This window comes from Crocodylus siamensis, chromosome 4 (genome assembly GCF_052110815.1).
Source record: "Crocodylus siamensis isolate JL-2025a chromosome 4, ASM5211081v1, whole genome shotgun sequence".
Lineage (NCBI taxonomy): Eukaryota > Metazoa > Chordata > Crocodylia > Crocodylidae > Crocodylus > Crocodylus siamensis.
In genome coordinates this window covers 121,372,981-121,389,572 of record NC_143398.1, presented here as the reverse complement: position 1 = coordinate 121,389,572, position 16,592 = coordinate 121,372,981, and positions in this window count along the sequence as shown.

The window sequence follows — 16,592 nt, the reverse complement described above, 5'->3', positions numbered from 1 at the left end:
GTAAAAGTCAGTTCATAGAGTTAGTGATTCTAAATGTAGAAGAGACCATTCTGGCTTCTGGTTCTCAGTATTTATTAATTATATTCCTTTCAGAGTTTTTAAAAGCATTTTGAGGTTAATGGAGATATCCAAAAAGTGGGGATTTGAGGGACAGTACACAAAAAGTAATTGTGACTTTTGGGGGGTATTTTAAAAAATTCTTGTCTCTAAGTGGGATCCACTTTATATTTTCTATTATATACAGAAGGAAAAAATGCATAAAAGACGTTTGAGCCCCTGTTATTAAATCCCTGGTTTAGTATTTAGTGCAGTTCATATAGTTCTCTGGTGCTAGGCCTACATTTTTACAACATATGTATTTACTGTGGAAAGCAGCTAATAACACAATAATATTATAAAAATAACATCCACAGTGATTTTGTTCAGATACAACATGAATTGTAACTCTATAGCACTGGTACATAATTACTTCCTTTCCTTTGTTGTCCTGCACAATGAATTCTTGATCATCATGGGCCTATTCTTCTGGGGCTTTTGCACAATGAGGCAATTTTTAACTGTGCTCAACTTTGTAATATTTCATTGTTTTAAATCACACATGCAAATTGACCTTGTTTACGGAATGGACCATAGAAATTTAAGCATTTTTGCTACCACTCAGTGATTTAGAAGGTTTTGAAATACTCTATGTACTCAAATCCAATTTTTTTTTCCAGTCAGCTGGAGCTGCAAGGGGAAAGTAAGTGGAAGCAGGGACAGTGGGGAGGCAGTGCAGGGAAGAGGCAGGAGTCAGGGCAAGTTGCCGGAGGGGACAGGTGCCAGGGGGTGCAACCACCATAGGGAGGGGGCAGGCATCAGGGTACACAGGTGCTGGGGGAAGCAGGCAGTGCGGGGTACAGGCACTGCCTCAGGGGCAGGAGGCAAGTATTGGGGGAAAGGCAGGCAGCAGAGGGCAAGGGGCAAGCCACTTGACTCCCCTACTGCCCCCACCTGCCCTCCTGCCACTGCTTGCCCCGCTGTAGCAGTGGGGGGATAAATTAAAAATAACCCTCCAATAATTAGATTCTAGACATGGAAAATTATAACAAATGTATAACTATTTTATGTCAAGAATCTAATTATTGGGGGTCATGTTAAATTCAAAGTTGTCTTTGAATATGGTACTTAACACAAATAATGATAAGTACAGGCCAGAGAGCAGGGACATCATCTATATTCGCTAACTGAGAAAGGAGTCAAATAAACATGAATTGGGTAAGCACTGAATAAAATACCAATTTTTGTGCCAGTTGTTTTATTAAAGTTCATTGTTCAAAACTGAATATCAAAAGAGTTAATTATGATAATCTAGTCTGACTTATGCAGAAACAGAGCCCAAAGACCCTCACCTAAGATTTTGTGCATCAAACCCATATAATATCCACAAGGCATGTCTTCCAGAAAATATCCAATCTAGATATAGAGACTGCAAGTGACAAATATTCCACCATGTTCCCAGGTATGTACCATATTTACCTGAATTTATGATGACCCCCCAGTAATTAGTTTCTGTGCATGGAAAAATATAAATTTATTATAATTTCCATGTATGGAATCTAACCATTGGAGCATCATCTTATTCATCTTCCCCACTATTGCAGGAAGCCATGGGAGAGGCGGTCAGTAATGGGGCAGACAGTGGAAAGTGGTGGGGAAGAGGTGGGGCAGGGTGGAGCTGTAAGGGGACAGGCAGTAGGCAAGGGACAGGTGGATGGTAGGGAGCAGGCAGTGGGATATGCAATAGGAGAAGCAGGCAGCTTTTCCCCTGCTGCAATTCTTCCCCCACTTTCTCCCCATTGTGCCTGCCCACCCTGCAGACTCAGGCTGCCTTGATCCCCCTTCCCCTGTCCCCATCCTCTTTCTGCCTCCATGCTGCTTCTGCCCCTCACCGTCTTGCAGGCTTGGGTGCCTGTGCCCCCTTCCTTCTGTCTCCCCCTCCCCAAGTCTTTCCCCCTTGCCTGCCCTTCACCACCACCACCTTTACATTTCCTCCATGGTAACAGGCTCTGTCCCTGGGGCCAAAGGGCCAGACTTTGGCACATGACTCCATATTCCAGGCCACAGTGAGGCAGGAGACTGCTAGCACAACATTTGTTAGTTACCCTAATAACTTTTTTTTTTTTCCAAATGCCTAATCTCATCATACTTTTTCCTCTTCTTAATTGTTTGCTTCTTCAGTATAGATGGAAGGACCTGCACTTTTAAGAGGCTTTTACAAGAGCCAGTGGAAACTAGGGGTGATGGTGTTCAGGTACTTAGGTTACACAATACTGACTAGTTAGAGCTGAACAAAGCAGACCTCTGTCAGATTTCTTTGCTCTAAGTGACTGGTGAGCAACTTCTGGTGACAAGTATAAAAATAACTAAGAAAAATACTGTAAGTGGAAAATGGAGAAGTTAAAAGCCTCACCAGAGTTAAAGCTTTCTGGAAATGTAGGGAAAAACTGTAGGAGGATTTAGCAGCACTTCATTCTGTATCTTTAAGCAATAGGTACCAGCAAGAAGGAAGACCATTAGAAAGTAGCTTTATTTCTGACAGCAGCTGTTTCAGAAGCACTTGATATGTTTAGCAGTTTTCAGTTAACTCAGGCAGAGAAAGCTAACTTGGAAGCTATTACAGAATTTTGAATAACACTGTACTCCACATAAAAATTAAATATTGGAGGGGGTTTTTTTTAAATTAGAGAGCACTAAAAGGTAGTAAAAACAGACACGTTTATGATTAGTCTAAGGTCAAAGAGCCAACCTTGCAAATTTGAGGTCCTGAGTTTCTGGTAAAAGACCAGGTCATGACTGGTATCTAGGATGACATGTTCAGAAAAAGAGAGATCACAGAAAGATTCAGGGTTAATGGTTACAGCAATTATAACAGGCCAACCAAAGGAAGTCACCTTGTTCGGACAGAAGTTTATGGAGAGCAGACAATGTTCCGTTACCATGGACATGATAGAGAATCTCAAATACTACAAGAGACACAAAGCTGAAAGACACAAAAAGGGCAGAGTAAAGCATGAACAGCACATGAAGCTGCACACACTGGCAAGCCAAAACATTATTTGGCATTTCAGGGAAAAATACAAGAATTGTGGTGGATTATATCACTGTGCAAGAGTTTGTGAGCACCAGCAGAGAATGTACAGCAAGGACAAAAAGACTGACATGTATTCCATATAAGCCTGTTCCAGCTTATGAAGAAGGGGAACAAAGATGATGAACTATGTCTGAAACTTGGTGTGTCATCTAATTGCCTGAACCAGCAACCTGATCGCACTATTTTGCAAAGATATCCAATGGATATAGCACATAAAGCTTAATAATGAGTCTGGGAAACTGAAGGAATTAAGCAGACCTTAGTCCTGAGGACTATGAAAGTAAATGCAAAACAAGAAGAGAGTGTGTCTTAGTCTACAAACAGCTATCATCCTTGGAGCAGGATTAGCTGTGCTGGGATAGGTCTCAACACAACTGATCTTCTTCAGTGGGTCAACTGTTGTCCTGAGGTTTCAGGGACTCAATCCAGCCAGACAACTGCAAATGCAGGAACTGACTCAGGGTCCATCACGCCCTGAGTTGGGGCATAGCAGAGTGATATGCATTAGGGCTGTGCAAAGCTTTGGTCCCTGTTTCAATTCAGCGGAGATTCGGCCTGATTCAGTGGCTGAATCTCCAAATCAGAGGACCCTTTAATTTCTCTGAATTGAATTGGAACCCTCCAAATTGATTTGGAGAGATTCAGCAATTTGGCCATAGACACAATAGCACTGAAACTTCAAATTCAGATCCAGCTGAATCGAATCGGGGACAGCGGTGAACCTGGAAGTGCACCAGAAGTACAGTATCCCCTTTCAGGTCTGCCAGGAGGCACCATCACTAAGCCAGGAAGGCACAGGGAGACCCCAGCACGCTCCTTGGTGGAACCAGGAAGTAGACCAGAAGTGCTTCTGGTGCACTTCTGGGTCTGCTGCTGAGTGCGCTGGGGAGTCCCCCATGCTTCTGTGGGATGCTCCATGTGCCCCAGCACTGCAGCACTCATAAGCCCCTGCTACCTAGAGGTATGTAGAAAAAACATTTAAAGCTGTCTCTATGTCCGAATCTCCAAATCTTTCCAAATCTCTCTGAATCCATTTGGAGGTTTCCAATTCGATTCGGAGAGATTAAAGGGCCTCTGATTTGATTCAGATTCGGAGATTTGGACACCAACTCAGGCTGAATCTCTGCCAAATCGAATCAGGGACCAAAGCCTCACACAGTCCTAATGGACATCTGTTTACTTGGGTTTTGTGCCATCATAAAATTTTTATGGCAGCACAAAAGCAACATCCATTTTCATCCTTTAGGCACTAACAAAAGCTGAATATCAACAGGCTCCAGCCTTTGTACATGAAACTAAAAACTTTATTGACAGTCAGCATAAACCAAAACTGACCAACCATGAACTGGTGTTGCCAAAAGTGTCTTGACAAATACCTCTAAAATAGATTAATTTTACAGTTGCAAATATATGATTTGCAGATTGAATGCAAACTATGAAGATGTTTGGCAGTTGTAGACACACTCTCCTGATCAATGATTCTCAACCAGAGCACCACGGCACCCAGGAATACCTTGAGATCCATTCAAGGGTGCCATGGGGCACCACACAATATTAGCACTGTTAGATGTGCAAACATATTTCACAAGAGAAACCCAGTTTTCAAATAGGAATCTATGGTGTTAAAACATTTTGACATATTGTAGGCTTTCTGAATCCTTTGCAACAGAAGAATTGCTCTATTATTTTTCAGTACTCATAAAGAAGAGTGAAAGTAAGAGTTGGCATTTTTGATTAGGTACCCCAAGTCTATTAGAGAGTGCCTTGAATCTTTTGACGAATGGCTCATGTTTAGAAAGTTTGAGAACCAGTACTCTAGACGTCTTTCAAACATGCAGGGCATGTCTACCCATGTATTTAGGTGCACCTAAACTTACACATGGATGTGCTAATGAGCATTAAGGCGTATTCAATTTAGGCAGGAATAGTTAAGTCTCATTAGTCCACATGCAGACATGTTAATGTGCATTAAGCGTCTACATATGGGCTAATGCAACTTAGCTATTCATGACTTAGTTTGATACTTCCTTTATGCAGGTATCAAATTTAGGGACGATTATCCTAAAAATCACTATTTTAAGGTGCATTAAGGGTGTGCATGTGTGGACATGTGCCCTTAATGCACATTAAAAATAGGCTAATCCTGCTTAAAAGAGGTACATGTACACACACCAGCAGTGAACTAAAGTCCAGGTCTAGGCTACATGCAAGTCATGTCAATCTGATGAAAAGGTCCAGTGTCAGACAAATTGTTAACTATGATTGCCAGATCTACTACTGAGAAAGATATCTACAGAAAGTAATTTTGTATGGCATAGACAGCCTCTTCCAAGGCTCTATTCATTTAAGGGGAAGTGGGGGAGGGGATGGGACTCTCCTGGCTTAAAAATATCAGGATTGCAATCCCTATGCTGTTACATAAAAATAAGTTTAAAAGAATACATGATAGCCATTTAGGGACTTCAAAAAACCTAAAAGAAGGGACAGAGATATTTTCTAATAGCCTCAAGTGAACATAAAGCAAACTGGTAAAATGTATTGCAAAAATATTAGTGATGTTCAGTAAAAGAAGCCATATAGATGGCGCAAGAAACATAGAGCAAAGTAGGCAGTTGTTTATGTTAACTTGAAGAATCTAAGTACTTCTCCTAAACTTTTTCTCTCAATTCCCTGAGACAGCCTTATTAGAAGATACTGCAGATAAACAACTCATTATATACACCAAATCCATTTTTGCTAGACACTGTGTACCTGGCAAAGTAATACCAACAACAGACCACAATTTAATGGATGTGAGATTAAGCAGTTTGCAATGAAGTATAGGTGTAATACCACTAGTTCCCATTAAACACTGATCCAATAGTTGGGTGGAAAACTGTCTCAAAATTATAAAACACTGGCTAAAAGAAACAGCAGGGTCTGACTCTGATCCATGCTTAGCACTGTTAAATTACAGAACATCAGTAATGAAGCATGGATTGTTACCTACTGACATTTTGTTCAACAGAAAACTGAAAACAAGAATGCCTGCCATGTTAGACTGGCATCAGAATCACTGAAGATTTGGGAAGAGACAGCCAAGGCAAAAACAAACAAAACAAAAAAAACGTTGTTATGGTTTGGGTTTAAGAGGATGCCAGTACCTCATTAAAAGAATGCTATGCATATCTACAAAATGGTCACAAACAGCAGTGATGTCACAACAGGTGGTTTTGATTGTACAAGGCTATCACCTCCTACAGTATTTAGCACTGGATAACAAAAATGGTGGTAATATCTTAGAGCAAGGTGTTAAACATCTATCCCATGGAACCATTTCATCCAGCCTGTCAGTAGTCCAGTAGGCTCCCAGAACTTGGGGAGGGCAGGGCTAGTGAAGCATGGCCTGTTGCAGAATTTGGGGTCTCTTGGCCATCAAAAGTCTGGGGGTCGGTGCAGGGGGGAGATTCACAGCTGGCGGTACCAGGGCACCCTCAGGAACCACAAGTTTCTTTTAAAGGTGTTATGGAGTGCCTCACAATATTGGTACTGTTAGGGGTGCAAACGCTTGCATATTATTTACAAGATGAACTCAGTTGTGTTGTTCGTTGTGATAAACAAGTTCTAGATACTTGACAAACCTGCCAGGCTCATGTGTCTCATTAATTATTATATGGTTATTCATAAATGGGGGGTTTATTTCCATTTTGCTTAAAAAAAATGCGTTTCCAGTCATGTTAATTCTTATGCAGTGTAAAAAATGGGTTTTGAAACGCTAAATTCAGAAAAATTGTGGAGGGGTACATTGAGTCTAAAAAGATTAAGAAGCATTAACCTGGCAGTTACTACTCCACCTGACTTTGGTGTCATCTACTAAGTTTACAAGCAATGACTTTATATTTTCTTCCAAGTCACTGACAAGGGTATAGAATAGCACTTAGCTGAGAAGAGAGCCCTGCAGCATTCCATGAGAAAACACCACATATTCAGTGGCAACTCCACATTTACAATTACTTCTTTAAATCTGGCTGTTAAACTGTTTATAATATATTTAATGTGGGCTACGTTGATTTTGGATGCCTTTTTTGTAATAGTGTCATGCAGCACAAAGTCAAACACTTTACAGTAGTTGATTATGTCAGTACAAGTACCTGTCTTAAACATGTTACCTCATTAAAAAAACATCTATATCTTGTCTTATTTTTAAGGGATGTTTTCTATAAAACTTTGTTTAGCATATTCATTGTCTTATGATCTGAACAGGGACCACATGGGATCACCCAAAAGAGACAGCCTGTCCCTGTCCCAAAAAGATAGTAGCATAACTTGATTTTTTCCTAACTGCATCCCATATTTTTCATGACTTTGTCTGGAGATGTATCAGGCTAATTTCTCCTACAGCCCCCTGGAACTAACTTACTGTAATATTTGTTATAAAAAATCATCAATGCAAATTGTTCAGGTGCAAGTTATGCTGTTCTGCTAATTTTAATAGTTGTAATCTAACAGCCTCCATAGTCATGGATAGAATACAGAGTATTTCACTATCATGGTAAGTAAGCGCTGAGCACATCTCAGCTTTTTTCCAAATACAGAATAGAACTATTTATTGGATACTTCTGCCTTTTCTGCACTCTGAAAGATAATTTTACCATCCCTGCTGGTATTGCAGTGCTACCATTGCTATGATTCCGGGCCATTTAAAAGAGTTATATTTAAAATTCTTACCATAGTCAAAATGACTATGCCAAAAATTAGCTCTGCATGTCACAAACAATCCCTGCAATCCATAAGAAGTTACAATGCAAAATTATGAGTCAACAGTGCGCCGTTGTTGCCAAGGCTAACAACATACTGGGTTCCATTACTAGAAGCATTGCCAGCAGATGGAGAGAAGTGATTATTCCCCTCTGGTCTGCACTGGTGAGGCCACATCTGGAGTACTGTCTAGTTTTGGGACCTCCACTATAAAAAGAATGTGGACAAATTGGAGAGAGTCCAGTGGAGGGCAACAAAAATGGTTAGGGGGCTGAGGTACATGACTTAGTAGGACAGGCTGAGGGAACAGACTGCAGAAGAGAAGACTGAGGAGGAATCTGATTGCAGCCTTTAACTACCTGAAGGGTGGTCCCAGAGGGGATGAAACTAGATGGTTCTCAAAGGTGACAGAAGACAGAAAAAGGAACAGTGATCTCAAGTTGCAGCAAAGGCAGTTTAGGTTGGATATTAAGAAAAACTCTATTATTAGGAGGGTGGTGAAGCACTGAAACGGGTAATCTAGAGAGGTGGTGGAATCTCCACCGTTGGAGATTTTTAAGTACCAGCTCGACAAAGCCCTGACTGGAATGATCTAGTTGTGGATGGTCCTGCCCTCCTGAGGTCTCTTCCAACTCTAATTTTCTATGATTCTGTGATTCTAATTGTTAAAGGTAACAAACACTGTAGAACAGGTCTTCTATTACTTACAGAGAATTTGGACTTAAATATTACTACTAATTGGTTAATGGACATTGTCAAGTCTCACAGTTGTCTCCCTGATCCTGAGGCTCTTTAGCAAATAGCACGTTTCACATCAGACTCCTTGCCTCCCACCTTATAATTACATTCCTTCTTGTGGAATTACAGTATATACCTTAACTGTAAGGTAAGCATGATTGGATGCAAGATTTTGTTCAGTTGTAAGGGATAGAGCTAGAATTTCCTAGAAGTGGAGCAAAATTATGAAGCGCTGCCCTCTGCCTCATCCCACAACTATCTTGCTTTAGGAGGCATGCCCTGTGCAATAAAACTTTTGGTCATTTGTCAGTACCTGAGAACAAATGGTGGCCACTATTCTTTTTCCTTCTCTTTGCCTCCCTACCCCCATGCTATTCTCTCAGGGGCCGATCAAGCAGTGTGGTATGGCACAGTCAGAGTGCCTTTCAGCAGTGTAGCTCACCTGCCAGTGACTCCAGTTCCCTACAGCCACAGACACCTGGATCCCTTGCAGAGTCTGAGGTGTGGTTGCAGCCCCAGACTGGCAGGGTACACCCGGGATGGGGGGAAAACAAATGGAGATGTCAACAGACGCTACATTCCCCACTGAGTTGGGGTAGAGGAAGCCTGAAACTACTTCTGCCCATTCCACCCAGGAGCTGCCAGGAATGGTTGCACAGGGTGCTGGGCTTGGCAGCAGCATTAGGGAAAGTGATACCTGCATCAGGGACTCACAAAAGTCCCCAGTAGCTGCTGCTACACCACAATCTGCCTGCTGGGGGATGGCTGTAACCACCCCTATGGTAGCAGTCACCATACCTACACCAGTTTTTGAAATCCTAGATCTGTCCATACCCCTGCCAACTTTAGTAAGCAACCAAGACATGGCAGGAGGAAAGAAACTATAAAATGGTAAAGTGCTGCTCAACCTGGTACTGGCTACTGGGGATGACCTAGTCGGCGACCTAGTGACTGATGGAAAGCTCGGTGACAGCAACCACGAGCTGATCACCTTCACCGTCTGCCGTAAAACTGGCAAGTCAGTCAGCAACACGGAAGTCCTTGACTTCAGGAAAGTTGACTTTGACAAGCTCAGGAGGCTTGTCAGTGAGGTCCTAAGGGACCACGACCCCAGGGAGAGGGGAGTTCAAGAAGAGTGGTTGCTCCTCAAGGTAGCGATCCTCAATACACAAGCTAAGTCTGTTCCATCTCGGAGGAAAGGCAGCAAGAGGGCACAGCAGCCTCCCTGGCTCTCCAGGGATCTAGCAGACCTCCTCAGGCTACAAAGGATGGAGGATGGGATTCACCTCCAAGGAGGATTATTCTGCACTGGTCAGGTCCTGCAGGGAGCAAACCAGGAAAGCCAAGGCTGCAACTGAACTCCAACTAGCTTCAAGCATCAAGAACAATAAAAAATCCTTTTTCAGATATGTGAGGAGCCAAAGGAAAAGCAAGGGCAACACTGGATCCCTGCTGAACCAGATGGGGCAACTGACAACTGACACCCAAGAAAAAGCCAACCTATTAAATGGGTACTTTCCGTTGGTCTTTCATCAGTCCCATGGGATGCCCATGCCCGTTATGGGACAGGGAGGTCCGGATGAGGGAGATCACCTGCCCTGCATTAATGCTGACCTCGTCAAGGAACACCTTGAGAAGCTGGATATCTTCAAGTCAGCCGGCCCTGACAATCTACAACCCAGGACCCTAGGAGCTGGCGAGCATCATAGCCCAGCCTCTGGCACAGATCTTTGAAAACTCCTGGTGTAGTGCCCGAAGACTAGAAGAAGGCCAATGTGATGCCTATCTTCAAGAAAGGGAGGAAAGTGGATCTGGCTAACTATAGGTCCATCAGCCTGACTTCTATCCCGGGAAAGATTTTAGAAAAGTTTATTAAAGAGGCCATCCTTAATGGACTGGCCGACGCCAACATCCTAAGGGATAGCCAGCATGGGTTTGTTGCAGGTAGGTCTTGCTTGATCAATCTCATTTCCTTTTATGACCAGGTGACCTATCACCTGGACAAGGGAGAAGAGATTGATGTCATATATCTTGATTTCAAAAAAGCCTTCGATCTGGTATCCCATAATCTTCTCTTGGCAAAACTGGCCAATTGTGGCCTTGGGTCCACCACGATTCAGTGGCTGGGAAACTGGCTCCATTGTCGGACCCAGAGGCTAGTAATTGATGGAAGTCAATTGTCATGGTGTCCTGTGAACCAGTGGGGTCCCACAAGGCTCTGTCCTTGGACCCATATTGTTCAACATCTTCATTAATGATGTGGACACTGGAGTCAGAAGCGGACTGGCCAAGTTCACCGATGACACCAAACTTTGGGGCAAAGCATCCATACCAGAAGACAGGCGGGTAATCCAGGCTGACCTGGACAGGCTCAGCAAATGGGCAGACGAGAACCTGATGGTGTTTAACACCAAAAAATGCAAGGTTCTCCACCTTGGGAAGAAAAACCTACAGCATCCTTATAGGCTCAGCAGTGCTACGCTGGCTAGCACCACGAAAGAAAGAGAGTTGGCAGTCATCATTGATCACAAGATGAACATGAGCCTGCAGTGCGATGCTGTGGCTAGTAAAGTGACCAAAACGCTGGCTTGCATCCATAGATGCTTCTCAAGCAAATCCAGGGACGTCATTCTCCTCTTGTACTCAGCCTTGGTGAGGCCGCAGCTGGAGTACTGTGTCCAGTTTTGGGCTCCACAATTCAAAAAGGATGTGGAGAAGCTTGAGAGAGTCCAGAGAAGAGCCATGCGCATGATCAGAGGTCAGGAAAACAGACCTTACAATGACAAGATGAGAGCCATGGGGCTCTTTAGCCTGGAAAAGCACAGGCTCAGGGGTGATCTGATGGCCACCTATAAGTTTATCAGGGGTGACCACCAGGATCTGGGGGAACATTTGTTCACCAGAGCGCCCCAAGGGATGATGAGGTCCAACGGTCATAAACTACTACAAGATCATTTCAGGCTGGACATAAGGAAGAATTTCTTTACTATCTGAGCCCCCAAGGTCTGGAACAGCCTGCCATCAGAGGTGGGACAAGCACCTACACTGAACACCTTCAAGAGCAAATTGGATGCTTATCTTGCTGGGATCCTATGACCCCAGCTGACTTCCTGCCCTTTGGGTGGGGGACTGGACTCGATAATCTTCCAAGGTCCCTTCCAGGCCTAATGTCTATGAATCTGTGAAACCTATGAATACTCATAGTGCATTGTCAAGTCTACAAAAACAGTATATGCTAAAAATATTTTTAAAAATGGATGCTTAAAGTTAAGCTCTTAAATCCCTATTTAGTCACCCAAGTAAGCTGCTTAATTTTCAAGAGCAACATATACTTGTACTCCCATTGGCTTACAGAAGCCATTTTCTAATGTTAGCCCAAATATTTATAGGTAACACAGGAGTTTATTAGTCATGGAGATGAACAATAATACATACAGAAAAATATTAAATATGACACAGAAAAATATAAAGATGATATTGAATTCTAAATGCAATGGGTGCAGTATGTGTGTGCTATATGAGCATCTTTCATGGCAATGACTATAAAAATGCATATGATCTATAAGAAGCTCATTTACAAGTTGTTAAAAATGCATGATTTAAATGGTTGGGACATGAAAGGACTCACTACCACAGGATAGTTTTAAGTCTTTAAGGGGATTAAAAACAGTCATGTCCTCCATTAACTGAGGCCCATTCTAAAAGTCTCTGGAGTTTTTTTTCCTCAATATTTTTCTGTAACTTTCTATAGATAAATCTGATGGAAAAATCAGTATGAGGGTGTAAATGGCTGTGCCTAATTCAACTCTGCTACCAAGATCTTGCTCTACTGTCTACTGAGTGCCCGTTCTTAGGGCTGGACAACTTGGCTTCCGTCCGTTTGTGTTAACAGGGTACACCTTCCGTCGCTCCTGCCACCTCTTGGTTCTTCTAACAAGAGGTAAAGATTCTTGACTGATGACACCTGCCCATGTGGGCACCATGGGGTCACTGGCCCTTGGGGCTTTTCCTCCCCTTACACCCTGTCCTTACACCAACCAGATCTTATGATATTGCCAGGAAGCTGGCCATGTGGTGGGAAGAGAGTATCATTAGCAAACTGCTCATGCCATTCGTAATCTCAAACTAGGTTAGGGAAAGTCTCTCTCTTTGTCTTGTCCATCTCTGGGTCTGGCCAAACAAGTCAACTGTACCTGGACCCTGCACAGAGTGTGCAGGTCCTTCTGCTCTTTCATACAGCTGGGAGATATGGGACCTCTACTCTGGCCCCTGTGTCAAGTTATAATTCCCGTCTTTTCTCAGCCCCCCGGTAACTACAGTCTCTGCCCCCCAGTCACAATTCATTGGGCTGTTATGGTTACACCTAGCACAACTAACCTGGCAGGTCCTTAACTCTGAATATTGAAAATTGATGGACTTACAGTCAGTACAGGACCATGGATTCCCTCTTCCTGGAATAAACGCACAGTTGGAGCTCACATCATTTTCCTGAGGAAGGCAAGGTCCCTCTGGGCTTCACAGGCTATGTCACTCCCTTCTCTTCATCGGGTTTTGGTCTCTTGAACTAGAGGCTCCTCTGAGCCTCTATTTGGGTAAACTGGCTCTCCCCAGTTCGGGTAAGCTCCTCTCAGGCTCCATGCTCCTGCAGCTGTGGTCCTGAGTCTCTCCCTCCCCTTCTGCTGCTGCAGGGTGTGCTTTTGCCACATCCACACCTGCATGCTGGCCAATCTGCAGCCAGCATGAACTGGTAAAGTGGGGCAGATGTAGCACCTGGGGGTCTCCAATCCATGCTACCACTGACCCTGCAGGTGAGACCCAGGCCCTGGGAGATGTATGCTCCCACTGAGCCCTGGAAGTCCAGGAGCGGGGCTTCTCAGGGTCTTGTTGCTCTGCAGTTACTTGCCAGGGGCTCCCTGCTACCACAGATGGTCACTAAGCATTGGAACAGGCTACCTAGAAAGGCTATGGAATCACGATCTCTAGATATTTGCAGGAGTAAGTTAAATAGGTACCTGACTGGGATGATTTAGTTAGAGATGATCTCACCTTGAGTAGCGGCTGGACTAGATGACTTTGTGAGGTTTCTTCCAACCCTACTCTCCTATAATCCTATGTAATGTAAATTCATGTTGTGGATTTTCCTGTAACATATTCCTGCCCCTACAATATCTGAGATTTACTTGCATTAAAATTAATACAATGTTTTTTGTCTAATTTAGAAAAGCAACAAATGTCTAAATATTTACATTTGATATGAGTGGGCATGTCTACACAAGATGCTAACTCACTACACAAGATGATTAATACTGCACAGTAGTACATCACAGCACCAACAGTGCTAATATACTACTGCTCAGTATTAAGCTTCTGCGCAGTAGCATCACTCAAAAGGTGTTCACCAGTGCTCCTGCTCAGTAACTCTGGTTTCTGTGCATTAATTTAGTACTTGATTATACAAGTACTAAATAAGTGCTCAGTAACCACAGCACAGTAGTGTCACATGTAGATGCATCCAGTGTGTATAATTTGAAGAGGGCTCCAAAATGTTTAAAAGATTGTTCTTTGCTGATCTTGTTCTTAGAGAATTATGTGGAGTTTTTCCATTAACTTCAGTGGGTACAGGATCAGACCCTATAACACACTGATTCTCAGCCAGGGTTCCATGGCACCCTGAGATTCCTTGAGGTACTTTCAAGGATGCTGCAGGATGCTGCACAATGTTAGAACTGTTTAGGTGAGCAAACATGATTTACAAGATAAACCAAGATATTTCAAAGAGGAATCCATACTGTTAGATACATTCTGACCTGTTATGGTTTTTTCCAAATTTTTGCAACAGAAGAACTGCTCTATTATTTTTCCATAATCAAAAAACAAGTGATAAATAAGAACTAGCATTTTCCAAGGGCTGTCTCAAATCTAATGAGGGGTGCCTTGAGTCTAAAGAGGTTGAGAACCACTACTCACCAATGTCACCACCACCTCTAATTTCACTGGAAATTCCAGGCCCACAAAATCTCTCAAGACTAGACTTTAAATACACATTGATATCAAGACCATATGATGACACTTCATGGTATTTGTTTACACTGCAGGCCAAGACTTAAATATGTCTAACTTCAAGCTTGCTAGTAGTTCCACTGAAGTTACAGGACTATTCATATATTTAAAGTTAAACATACATGAGTGCTTGAGAAGTGGGACCTTAGAGTTTAATTTCTTCAGGACCAGGAACCATACCCTCTAGTTTATTTGGGTACTACTAACCTCACTGTAGAGGCTAGCAGAAAGACATTTTTATGCAAAATACTGGCCTTGGTTCACATTTTCATACTGGTTTCATATTATAAAAGTCTCTTACTATTATAAGTTAATTATTCTGCCTTGTGCACCACCAGTATTTGGAAAGGAACCCCAAACCAACCAAAACATATACTTTTATTGGCTTAAGTGAGTAATTTTTCAGCTGTGAGTTAAAAAAAAAATCAAGGAAAAAATCAATATGGGCAACTCTGTAATTGAAAACCAGTGGGTGATAATTCTGCACTGAAAACAAGATAATAAGAATAGAGATGAAATGCTGGTGGGGGGAAAAAGAAGAAAAGATTAAAGATATGATCTCAGTTAAATACCAACTATTATTAACATTATATTAAAAACTTTCACATAACTTTATCATATACCGTATATTTTTTCCTCTCTTTTTGTCTAATGGATGTTAAAGAACAAATGGAATCTTGTAAAAATAGTTATAAAAAATTCAAGAAGACCCAGTGAAGTGTGTCCTTAGTTGATTATTTATTCTGAATACCCCCAAATATGCAAGAACTTAGAATAGGTTCTACCTCTAGGTGCACCCTTCTTTTCTTTTCTTTTTTTAATTTCCCTCTTTTACCAAATGGGTAGTGAGAAGCCATTCTTCCAGGACCTCAAAAATATGAAAACCCAAGAGGATACAAGCTTTTTTAAACCCACATTTCTCCCAATAGCACACCTAGTGTACATTTATCTCTGACCTCTTACAACCCTGCTAGTTCCAATTCTGGACCTCTCTGAAGCTAAATTTGGGGGAAAGAGGGTTTATCCTGAAAATAAATGGCCCCAGACATAATAGCTCAATGGACTGACTCATGTTTCTCTTAGATTCTTCACATTTAAAAAATGTACAAAAGAGAAATTTCAAATACAACTGTTTAAGCCTAAAACTTAAACTCTATCTAAAAGAACCCAAAACATAAAGCAAGACGTGATTTTTAAACCTAACTTTAAAGAAGCCTGTCACAGTGTGGGGTCCCCAGGGATGGCCATGATGCCTCTAGGGCTGTGTGAACATGTAAATTCTGCCCTGTGGGTGCCTTCTTTTCTTACTTGCCACATCTTATTGGTATAAATAATAAATAGGGAGGCTGCCCACGAGTTTCTCCATGGCCACGGTCCTACTGGACCTCACTAAACCCTGTGGGTTCTCAAACCCCTTGCTGGGTCCCACTCTAAGTTGTTGCCTCACAGAATACCCCAAACCTTATGGTTAGATGCATAGCTCCAAAACCTTCCCTTTGCCACGCCCCATTCCTCACAGGTGGTATTTAAATATTATCTTCCTAATAAGGTCCTGGCCTAATTCAGCCTTCTGTGGTCACTGGGCTCTGCAGCCTGTCACTGCACCCTCTCTGGCGCTGGACTCTCAGGCCCCTATAACTGTACCCCTCTGGTGCTGGGGCTCTACACAACTGTGCCCCAGTGAGGCCTCCTTCTCCCCTATTAGCCTCTTCCCAGTCTACCAATATAAAAGACAATGAGGAAAAACAAGCCCCTGGGCTACAACATAACAATAATAATGGAGACTACACTCTGTCCCTTTAAGAAGGTAAACTCTCTTATCATTGTGTGCCTCCTAGCCCCAAGTACCTTATGAACTTTATTAATCTTGCAGGCAGTGGCCCAGGCCATCAAATGTCTTTAAGTAGCTCTTTCCAGCAAGAGCTCC